This window comes from Muntiacus reevesi, chromosome 3, assembly GCF_963930625.1.
Source record: "Muntiacus reevesi chromosome 3, mMunRee1.1, whole genome shotgun sequence".
Classification (NCBI taxonomy): Eukaryota; Metazoa; Chordata; class Mammalia; order Artiodactyla; family Cervidae; genus Muntiacus; species Muntiacus reevesi.
In genome coordinates this window covers 20293448-20305668 of record NC_089251.1, presented here as the reverse complement: position 1 = coordinate 20305668, position 12221 = coordinate 20293448, and positions in this window count along the sequence as shown.

Sequence of the window (12221 nt, the reverse complement as noted above, 5' to 3'; positions counted from 1 at the left end):
GAGATCAGGCATAGAAATGTGAAGGTGATTTGTGGCAACTTTAAGCATGTCTACTCACAAAAACCCCTGTGTGATCTTGCTCACTGTTCACATTGTAGTCACCATGGATGTTGTATGAAGATGGAAGTGACACAGAGGAAGTGCAAACTGAGCCTGGATCAACCTCTGGAGGAGAACCACCCAGGAGCACCATCATCCCACACCGATTAGCACCATCATCCCACACCGACTAGGATGTGAAAGAGAGAGAAATGTTTATTGTTATATCACTCATGTCATTCATCACAGGATTACTTGTACTATCCTGATACTGATTGAATCAGAGAGTTAAGACATTTTTCTCTGTGGACTTTTGGTGTAAAGGAAGGAGATAAATAGAATGACAGAGAAGGAAGTAAATTAAAACCAACGATTTTTTTCTTTTTTCCTGTGTAATGGGAAACATGGCTATATATTTGCATGCTCATGGGAAAGATCTGGTAGAGAAGAAAAACTGATGATGAGGTCAGAGTAGTAGGGAGAGGGAATGGAACTTGGAACACACCTATCAGAAACTACATTGTCTAGGAACACAAACAATTCACCTCTGCATCAGAATAGGAAGAAGAAGAAATAGTGTATATAGGCATGGACACAGGTTAGTATGTAGGCAAGTTGATGAAAACTTGTGCATGTTCTGTGAAAACTTCAATTTTCTGAACAAAATCAACAGCAGAGACTGTGGATTGGAAAGGAGACATCAGAGATCTGTGGCCAAGAAAAAAAATGAAGGTGAATGAAACAATTATCAAAGACTGTGAAACTTTGTGTGTAAGACAAGGGAATTATAAAATGTGGACTGAATTACTTTAAGGGTCCACTTGAAATGAATTATGACAAATGTAAAGCAAGACCAGTTTTTTTTCCCAGGGAAGTCCAGCTTCCCGCTGGTTGTACTGATGAACTATGGAATTTCAGTTGCGTACATAGATCAATGACAATAAGAGAGTGAGAGACAGTGACAAAACAATGAAGGATGAAGAGACAGCCGGACACTGTGAGGTTAAAGAACGGTTGGAGTCAAACATACTAGAAGAAAGGACTTGGAAAACTGATCAAAGAGAGAAGTTCTCTTAAAATGGGAGGTTATGGAGTCATAGTTGTTATTGGTTGTGATAAGAACGTGTGTGTGTGTGTGTGTGTGTGTGTGTGTGTGACTTTGGAATGCATGGCTGAGCTGGGTGGAGGAAAAGGTGACCAGGGGATTTGGAGCCCAAGTGTTATAAGGGTCATCCAGATGGATACTGAAATTGCCCATCATGAAGATGTTGCCATATGAACAGTGAATCAGAAGCTAAAACAGTGATGGGGAAGGACCCTGAGGTTGGGAGATGGCTTCAATAAGGAGGGCGGTGGACGTACAAACTGATGGATGACAAAGACTCAGCAGGGAAGGTGAGGATATCAGAAGGAAAAAAGCTCTGGAATCTCCAAAAAGAAGCAAGGACTCAAAGGCAAAAGAAAACTGTCTTACTCAAGTGTGCTAAACTCCCACTTCACGCCTGGAATGAAAGAGTGAATGAGTGAGCAAATGTCTGTATCAACAGACTAGTCCAAATCTTTTATTTTAATGAGGGGGAGACCTAGGTCCAAGGGGTAGAGTCCCTTGTTCTAGACCACTTGGTGAGTTAGGGAGCACAGTGCAGGTTGGATGTGGTTCCTGGAGACTTGCTACCTTGGTTTGAATACCAGCTACGTGACTTCAGGCAACTTCCTTAGCTACTAGGAACCTGCTGCCTCATTTAAAAAAATCATGGATAATAAAAACACTTGCCTCACCAGTTGTTGAAAAAAAAATGGGTTAATGAAATTTCAGAACAATGTCTAGCATTTAGCAAATAATCTTTAGGTGTTACCAACAGTTATTAACTATGAACTGTGCTCAGTTTCTTTATATTTGAAGTTTTTAATTCACAAGTCCCCATGTCTTCCAGCTCCCTGGGCTTAATCTTTCTTTGTCTATCCAAATCAAAGAGCCTAGATCCCCATTCCAAATGCTGTGGGAAATCTGATCCCTCCCCCAGATTTCCAAGGATTCCCAAGGACTTCAGTTCAGTTCAGTCGCTCAGTCATGTCGGACTCATTGTGACCCCATGGACTGCAGCACACCAGGCTTCCCTGTCCATCACCAACCCCCCAGTGCCTGCTCAAACTCAAGTCCATCACGTCAGTGATGCCATCTCATCCTCTGTCATCCCCTTCTCCTTCTGCCTTCATTCTTTCCCAGCATCAGGGCCTTTTCCAGTGAGTGAGTTCTTCACATCAGGTGGCCAGCGTACTTCCCCACAAAACTGGATTATGGTGAAGGGTGCACCACTCTGTAAATTTTCTCACAATAAATTGTACTCTCACAGTAGGAGAATTTTATGAAATGTTAATTTAATAAAGCTTTTAAAAAACAGGTTTGAAGCTATAAAAAGAAAAACAAAAAGCCTTTGAAAACCACTAAGTGCACACACACACACTGCTCTTATATGTATGAAGGACTGACCCACCCTTTTAATACTATTTTTTCCTACCACATTCCAGGTTAAGTTTCTAGGTTCCCACCTACTAACAAGAATGTGTCTGCATGTCAGGTACTGTATAAAGCACTAGATAGTGTACAAACCTCTGAAACAAGTAAGGAATTTCTATGAAGGGTCTGAGGGCCAGGACCCTGGATGGGAGAAGAACATGGTTATGGATGGATCACAAAGGCCTTCGTACTCAGGGCTCTGTGCAGCCCTCGGAGGGGCTGTTGGAAAGAAAAGAGGCTCAAAAACATGATAGAGAATTTTGAGTGAAGGTCAAGTGCATACCTTTAGCCAGTACCCATGGCAAGTGCAGGCTGACCCTCTAGGGAAGGGCCAGGGATAAATTCAAGCCCTTCTTGTGACCTTCGAGTAATGAACAGGGAAGGCACATTTGTAAGAAAAAATAAAGCAGCATTGTTCCCTGGACCAGCCAGTTCAGGTTGTCTGTGTTTCACTGTCCCTAAGAGAATGAGGAAAATGAGAAAAAGAAAATGAGCACTGTTTTTTAAACAAGGAGAAATGAAAGAGCAGCAGGTCTAGCGAGATGAACATGTGAGGGGCTGAGGATGGGGGACCAGGGGGAGGGGCTGTCACTTCCGGCGTGAGCATCCTTCCCCCTGCTCTGTCTCACGGCTCATCAGAGGTGAACTTAGGACTCTGCTCTCATTCCAAGTGACAGCACAGAAGTATTGACTCAACCAGCTCCTTTTTTAAGTCTTCAAAAGAGAAAACGCCCAATCCTCTTTGTGAAAATTCAAGCGGAGCTTGATTTACTCTTTACCATGGATGATCCCATTGAAAGCAGGAATTAATTTATGATAGCAAAACTATAAATCCAGCCTCAATGTATGGATTAAATCTTCATGTTTCTTTCTTAAATCCAACTACCAGTTCTCTTATTTGAAATATACATTAGCTCCATCCACCAGTTTAGAATACAGCCTCGATCCTTGACACAGAACCGCTCAAGGGGAGTCTCTCCAGTCACTTTAGCCCTGCACATTCCAGAAAGAGATGTTACAAGGGAACTCCCTCTGCTGGAGTAAGCTGTCATCATTTAAAAAGGAACTGCAGTCTTGCGTTCTACTCGCAATTTATGAGAGTGAGAAAGAGGGGTGGTGGGGGAGAGAAGAGGAGAGAAAGAAAAGAAGAGAGAAAAGAAAAGAGAAGAGGGGAGAGGAAAAGAAAGAAAAAAGAAAAGGCATCTCTGCTGGCTCGGTGGTAAGGAATCCAGCTGCCAATGCAGGGGACACGGGTTCAAGCCCTGGTCCGAGAAGATCCCATATACTGCGAAGCATCACTTGGGAACTAAGTTCCTCCTGGAGCTAAACCCATGAGCCACAGCTGTTGAGCCTGTGCTCCAGAGCCCAGAAGCTGTCACTCCTGAAGCCCCTTACCCTAGAGCCCCTGCTGCGTAACAGGAGAAACCACTGCCATGAGAAGACTGTGCCCCTCAACTAGAGAGTAGCCCCACTTGCCACAACTGCAGAAGGCTGGGTGCGCAGCAACAAAGATGAGGCACAGCCATAAATAAGCAAAATAAATCTTTTATTTAAAAAAAGAAAGAAAAGAAAACTCTTATATGTGACTACCCTATTACCTTACCTAGACATAGCTTCAAAGACATGACATCTTTTCTGAATGTTCTAAAAATGGATGCTATGTATCAGCTAAAAATATGATAATTAACAAGTGTGCTTTGAATAACATAATAGCAAATGTCATTTTCCCGTAAGATAAGAGTGTTACTCATGAGCTGTAAATTCACCAGGAACCACCAGCGCCTACTGGGTGCCAAGAGGGCATCTCCAACTTGGCAAGTAGGATGCCGCCTCCTCGGGCAAACAGTCCATAAAAGTGCCCAAGAGCACATACAGCCTTGGAGCCCCACTTGGAGGGCAAAGATGTTTCCAAAAGCTTGGCTCCCTGAGCCAAGATTCACACACAGCCTTCCTGCTATTAGGAAACCACCTACCACCCTCTCAGCTCAGGTTGGAAACTGACAAAGGACAGAAAACACCACTGCAGTGAGTTATTTCTGTTCATAGCTTCCAGTTACAGAGGACACCGGCATTAAGTATCCTGGTTCTCCCAGTGATATCCAAAAATAATCTGTTTCCTGACTTCTTGATTAATTATTCCTCTCTGGATGAAAGTAAGGAAACTTGGAGAAGGGAAGTTCATGGTAAGTCATTCATTTTATCTCATTGAGCTTTTGTTTCCTAAAATGCCTGTTGCTTGCCAGGCAGTGTGTTGAGTGACACAGAAAGACACAGACACACAAGCAGTCGAGGACAGCAGAATCTGTGATGGAAGGAGCTCAGGAGTCAGGGTGGCGCCGAGGCAGGGAGAAGGGGAGGAAAGCACAAAACAGGAAGAGATTTTTCTGAGTTGAGCCTTGAAGGATGAGTCACTGTGACACAGTTGCAAGCAGAAGCACAGAGGCAAGAAACCATGATAATTCTCCAGGACCATGGTGTTTCAGGCACTCTTTTTCTTTTGTGAGGCACTCTCAGAACAGAATCACTGTCGCGTCACATTGCAGCATCAATATTAGTTCTCTGTTCTTTTTCCCTCCAAGAAGCGCCTGTCTTCCAGGCATGCCCTCTCTCAACAGACACCTGTGAGGTTCAGGCTTTGCAGACGATGAGATGACTATGCCTTCAAGATACTCATCATCTAGTCAGTAAACAAGTTCATGTGCTTGGAATAACAGATAACTGACCGCAGACAAAACTTGCAAGAAAGAGATCAATGCCACAGAGGGTGGGCAGGAAAGATGGAACATGTCCTTGGGCATCTTCATGGTCCTCCTGGAGCTCTGGGCCTCACACTGGACTTGACTTTGCCTGGGGTTCAGCCAATCAGAACACAGAAAATGGCCCTGCTCATATCAGCCCAGGGGATGCCCCCACACTGGAGTCCAGCTGAAATGAATCCATAGTACTTCCTCCTTTACACTGTTCCTCAAATGTGTGTTCTTCCCTCACTACTCAGTGTGATTCAAGAACCAACAGCATCAGATCACCAGGTAGCTTTTGGGACCTGAAGACTGTCAGGCTTCCTCCCAAAACTCTGGAGTCAAAATCTGCAGTGTGAAAGATTCTTGGTGATTCAGATAAACAGTAAATTTTGAAGAGCACTGATTCTCAAGTTTGGCTGCACATTTTAAATACCTGAAGAGTTTTCAAAAATAAAGGAGCCTAGAACTCAGTTCAGAGTCTAAATTATTAAGGGTGTAGCCAGAGCATGATAATTTTTCTAAACTCCCCAGATAATTCCAACATGTAGCTAAGTTTGAAAACTCTTCAGTGACCCCTTTAGTCTGAAGGCCACTGGCATAAATGATTGGTGCCTGTGGTTAGTCCAGAACAGGCAAGGAGGGAGGAAGACTCCAGAACGGTAGGTACAGAAACATTAAGAAGGAAGTAGTCATCCAGACGTGGTTGGAGATGTTCCATTATTCACTTCTAATTAACCAGCCTCAACTCTGATGCCCTCACTCTACAAAAGTCCCAGAATGAGTTGCTGACTTGCCATAATCATAAAACAAGAAAATCAAAATAGATAGTGGTCCAGGTGGGGAAACTGAAGAATGCAGTTAGCAAGACCTTCAAGCCTCCTAAGTTGTTGACATTGAGTAGTTCCCATTCCCAGTGCCCCTCTGGTGCCAGGCAAAATCCACAGGTGCCCCTACTGTTACCTTCATCATGTCACTGCCACCTTTGTGCAAACCATAGATGCCCTCATGGTTCCTGCATTTCACCTGCATATCTGGCAAGTTGCTTAATGGTCAATCCAAAAAGAAAGACATAGTCAGTCTTGTCACCAAAAGTTATAATTGCTTCAGCTCCTCAAAGGAAGTCCCTCTTTTCCTGACCTTTCTCATTACAAAAGAGTTTCTTACTCCAGACTCCATGTAGAAGGAATTAAGTGACCTAATGCATAGTACTTCAAAGACATCCCTTCAGTAATAGTTTTCATAAAGCCATTATGTATAATATCCCTGGATGTAAGCCAAGGAAATAACATTAAAATGCATGAAAATTCTGCTGGGGACTAAGAACATATGGTCCAAGTGCACAGCTTGATGCAGGAATAAAAATTAGCACACGAGAGGAAGGGATAAATAGCATGCCCTTCAAACAAGTCCTCATAAATATCATTTCCATTACCCAGGCTTTTGATAAGGCAGTAGAGCATTGAAGTTTAATTCACTGGCCTGCCACGTCATTGCTCTGTGTCATAGATTGAAGCAAAAGCCCAAATAAGCAAACAGTAGGGTTATCATCCATTTATAAGTGTCCGTAATTCTCTCCAAGACTTTTGGGGGGAATCAAGAATCACCCATTTTTGTGCAAAATTGGACTAAGGGTACATCTAAAGGACAAAAAAAAGTTTTCTCAAGACTTTGTCTCCATTAGGTCACACAAATATGTGAAAGATGGCTCAAGTCCTGTAGTACGATACACCATGTTTTGTGCATAGAAAGTTTCTGTGTCATTCCTTGGTCCTTGTTTCTGACTGCTACAGGTGTCCTGAGCAGTATCATGTCAGAGGACTTGGTACACAGAGAATTCTTTCAGATAAAATGAAACTTGAAATAAATCGAAATAAACTTGAAATAAATTGAAAGATGAGGATGGTATCGATGTCAAAAGAAGTGAGAATGATTTGGATTGAAGAAAATGACTAAAGAACAGCATTCGTTTTAGAGATGGGCATTGCTAGGCCCCTAGAGGGAGAGTAGGAGCAGCCCTGGCAGCCTGCTTGGCTAACAGGAATGGTTTGTATGGGGGAGTCATGGGATGTGCAGGTCAGTTCTCTCCACTGTCCACTCCTCCCCCCTTCAAGAGTTCAGCTTATAGAAGGAGCATCCCTGGGTGGCCCAAGCTACAAACTGCATCATCAGGACCTCCTTCTCTTCCCCCTTCACAAGCTACTGGAACGAAGTCAATTCTACCTACAGAACATCTTCTGAATCTGTCCCTTCCAACCACCTCTATTTTCCTTAGCCCGGATAGCGTCATCTCTCACCTGATCCATTGCAAAAACAGCCTAATGCACCTCCTGTCTGCCGCTCTCTGCCCCAAGCTGCCCTAGCCAGAGCAGTCTTCCTAAATTTCTTAGTCACCATCTTTTGTTCTAAATGTAACTCCACTCCAGCTGGTTAGAATAAAGAGGAATCTTTTAAAAGCTATAATGGGCAGTTTCATGGACCCAAGAATAGAAAGGCCATGAGATTTTTGGGAACATGGGCAGGGAAGAGTCAGGATTCTATGCCTTTCCCTCTGATTTTGGAGTCTGTATAATCACTCTCATTATTGCCTTTATTTTCTCTCTTTTTTCTCTCCTCTTTCTCAACTAACTTCCTCTCTCACAGTATCCCCAAATGGCTTCCACCTCAAGACTATAAGATGTTAGAGATCCAACACTCACCATCAACTGACTAGAGCTTCAATGTCTCTTCACTGATGTCCTTGAGAGAGAATCTGATTAGTGGATGATCAGCCAGTGAATCAGCTTGGCTTGGGCCATTCCTAATACAGAGGGCAAGCTTGCATGTCTTGAACCAAGATCATTAAACTCCAGTCTTCACCAAAGTATGTGAGCAAGTCACCCATCCCACAAATATTTATTGAGCACCTAAATATGCAGCAAGCATTGTACTGGGAGCTCCAAATAAACTGTTAAAGAAAAAAAACCCTAAAGCACAACGTGATTAGTGCTGTCAATGAAAAGAAATGGATACTGCAAAATAGACTAATGGGGGGATAGGGGAGTGAAGTCAGGAAAGTCTTTCTGAGCAGATGATAAATGTGCTGAGTCTGAGGGGTGAAAGGAGTCATCAGTGCAGGAGCCTGAGAAAAGCATAGAGGAGAGAGGTGGGAAGAATGTGTCAATTTCAAGGGCAAAAGGAGGGTGTGCATCAGGTGACAGGAGGAGGCTGCCGTGGACGCACTGAGCCAGGAGCAGTCAGCAAGACCCAGACCTGGAAGGACCCTGCAGGCTACAGGAAAATGTAAATTATTTAGCAAGAAGCCACTAAGAAGTTTTAATCATGCTGATGTGTCCATGTGATGGGATTTGCATTTTCAAAGATATATCTGTCTGCTGTGTGAGAAGGGGAACTTGGGAAGCACAAGTGGAAGACAGAGAAAAATCCACTGGGAGATGATTGCAGGTGTTTGAGCAAGAGACGATGATGGTTGTGACTAGGAATGCACAGCAGTGACCGAGGGAAGGAGGAAGATGAGAGGAGGGTTTAGGAGCTATGATGAACAAACTTAGGATGGTTTGGATGAAAGAAGTGAGGAAGCAAGAATCAAAAGGATTCCTAGCTTTTTTTAAAGCTGGAATATAATTGATTTACACTGTCATGTTAGTGTAATCCACTTTTTTTAGATTCTTTTCCCATATAGGCCATTACAGAGTATTGAGTAGAGTTCACTGTGCTATATAGTAGGTCCTTATTAGTCATCTATTCTATATACAGCACCATGTATATGTCAATCCCAATCTCCCAGTTTATCCCTTTCCCACCACTTGGCTCATGGTAACCATTAGTTTATTTTCTACACCTGTGACTCTTTTTCTGTTTTGCAGATAAGTTCATTTGTACCCCTTTTTTAAGATTACCCTTTATAAGCGATATCATATGGTATTTGTCTTTCTCTGTCTGACTTCACTCTGTATGATAATCTCTAGGTCCATCCACATTGCTGCAGATGGCATTATTTTGTTCTTTTTTATGTCTGAGTAACATTCTAGTGTATATATGTACCACATCTTCTTTTTGGGTGAGCGATCAGATAATAGCACCCCGAGGGGAAGGTTGTGGGTGGAGAGGCCAGCGAACACGGCCACTGCAGCAAGATATGGGGTGATGGGCCATCTTCTGCTAAAACATTCTTGTTGTTGCCTCATTTGCTCATGACAATGTCCAGAGTCTTTAACATGAGGTTCAAGTTCCATCACCATCTAGTCCCAGCCTAATCTCTTAGCCCTTCCCACTCTTGCCTCACCCTTGCTGTCTACACCCCAGGGATATGCCTGACCCCGTAACCCTTCGTGCTCTTTCACCAGGCCTTCCTTTGCCTGACCTGCCTCTTCCCTTAGCTAATTGGCTAGCAAGACCAATTCTTTAGCTGGCAACTGAAAATGCATTTTGTTGTTATTGTCACTGTTTAATCCCTCAGTCTTGTCAGACTCTTTGTGACCCCAAGGACTGTAGCCTGCCAGGCTCCTCTGCCCATGGGATTTTCCAGGCAAGAATACTGGAATGGGTTGCCATTTCCTTCTCAAGGGGATCTTCTTGACCCAAGGATCAAACACATGTCTCCTGCATTGGCAGGCAAATTCTTTATCACTGAGCCACCTGGAAAGCCCCAAAATGCATTTAGATGCTTCCAAAGTAGCTGCTACTTCACTGACCTCACCCATAACAGTTTGTGGTCACCTGTTCCAGGGAGAAGTCTAGATTCAGTGTGTGCTGTGTATTTCTAAAATGCACTGAAACCCACTAAACTGAAGATGAGTTGTGTGACCTCAGTTCCCCTGTGTAAAATAAGGGGTCATGCTTGGTGATCCCTATGGGTTTTTCAACTCTAACTTTTATGAGTCTTCAATGACGAGTGAAATTGAAGAAGATGAAGTGACAGACATATCTGTCTGCTCACTAGAGTTAAAATTGGAGACCAGTCATCACCTCAGGGGATTAGTCATGTCATGAGCAGGAACTATGCATATTTTTAAATCCCTAAAGAATACATGCTGGGAAGAAAAAATAATAGTAGGTAATATTGACTGAATTCATACACTTGCCAGGGGCTCTCCTAAGCATTAAAAAGAAAAAAAATTGTGGAAATTATCCCAGAATGTAATGTACTTTGTTTGCTGTGGGTGATTTTGAAAGCATAGCAAAGGAGCTGACTTGTATACCTCATGAAGATGTTCAGTCCCAAGGGGGAGCCTGGGGACCCTGATTCTTGCACCACACAGTTATTTGTGCAACTTTGCCGCTTTTACTGCACAAGTCAGTCAGTTCAGTCGCTCAGTCACGTACGACTCTTTGTGACCCCATGGACTGCAGCACGCCAGGCTTCCCTGTCCATCACCAACTCTTGGAGCTTGCTCAAATTCATATCCATAAAGTTGGTGATGCCATCCAACCGTCTCATCCTCTGTCATCCCCTTCTCCTGCTACCTTCAATCTTTCCTAGCATCAGGATCCTTTCCAAGAGTCATTTCTTTGCACCAGACTCAAATAACACAAGGAGTCGTCGAGTCCGTTTTTAATTGGAGGAAAACAGGACTTCAAAACAGAATCAAAAGTGAAGATGGAAGAGGTAATTATCATTTTTTTAAATCATCTGTGAATCCAGGAAAGAGACACCAATTTTTTTTAACATTTTGAGAGTCTCCCTTTGGGAAACATAATAAGCAGCCCCAAATGGAGGGTTCTCAAAGACCAGATGAAGAAACCAGGTCCAGAACTGGGAAAAGATATTTCCAAAGTGACATCATCAAGACTTTGTGAGCAATTAGATGTGGCTGGTGAGGAAAAGGACAGTGAAGAGAATGACTCCCATGTTTCTGCCTCATTTTTTGATAGGGAATGAGAGGAATCTAAGGGGAAAATGAGCTCCATTTGTAGCACTGGAGACTTATTTTAAAAATTCAAGTGAAAATGTTCAGGAGGCAATTGACTTAAGTGAGCAAAAATTGGGAGAGAATTTTGAATGGAGGTGAGATTATGTGGGTGGAAGCCAAAGCTCTGGGAGTGAATAGAATTAAAGAGGGCTCATTAACTCCTGGGTTAATGGTAGCGATCCTACACCCCAGATACTCACCACGCCCATGGTCAGAATCTTCTCTGCAGGAGACAGAAAACTAGCAAAACTTCCCCTATTTCTTTTTCTAATGTCATTGAGTTGTAGTTGAAGGACCACATTTCCTCTTGAAAGTTTAGTTTCTCCATCTGTGAAAGGAGATAAAGACCCCTCCCCCTCATACCCCCAGGGATGAAGTGACACAGAACACATGTGATTGAAGTGTGGAAAATACATTAGGAAAATTTAATTCAGTCTCAGTTCCCAGTTCTAAACTAGAGCCATGTCATTTGCATTTATTCATTCATTTGATGTACCTGGTCTGGGACAGGCACAGGATGGAGGGGACCGAGAATACGGAATCAAGGAGTGTACAGTCTGCAAGGTGGACAGAGAATTGATCTCTCTCCTGGAGGCATAAACCAGTTATGGGGAACACAGAGAGAGGCTGACTGCTGGCCAGAGTGGTTGAGAAGATCCAAGAGCAGGGAATGGTTGCCGTGAGTTTCAAAGGGTGAATAAGGGCTTGCCGTGCAAAACTGGGCAGGCAGAAGTCTTAGAAAGGAGGCATTGTACAGATGTGACAAAATGCAGACTATGTTTGGGTGCATTGAATCATCCTATGCAATTGAGTCACAAGACTGATTGGAAGTGAGGTGCTAACCAGTCAGAGAGGGCTTTGAATGCCACACCATGAAACTGGGTCTTACCCATTTGCAGGGGGTAGCATGTCACAATCCTGGTCAGACAATTATTTAATCACTGAATTCTAGCCAAGGGATGAGAGGTTATTGACTTCTTATAAACAGCATCTCTGCCAGCGCACCACTCGGCC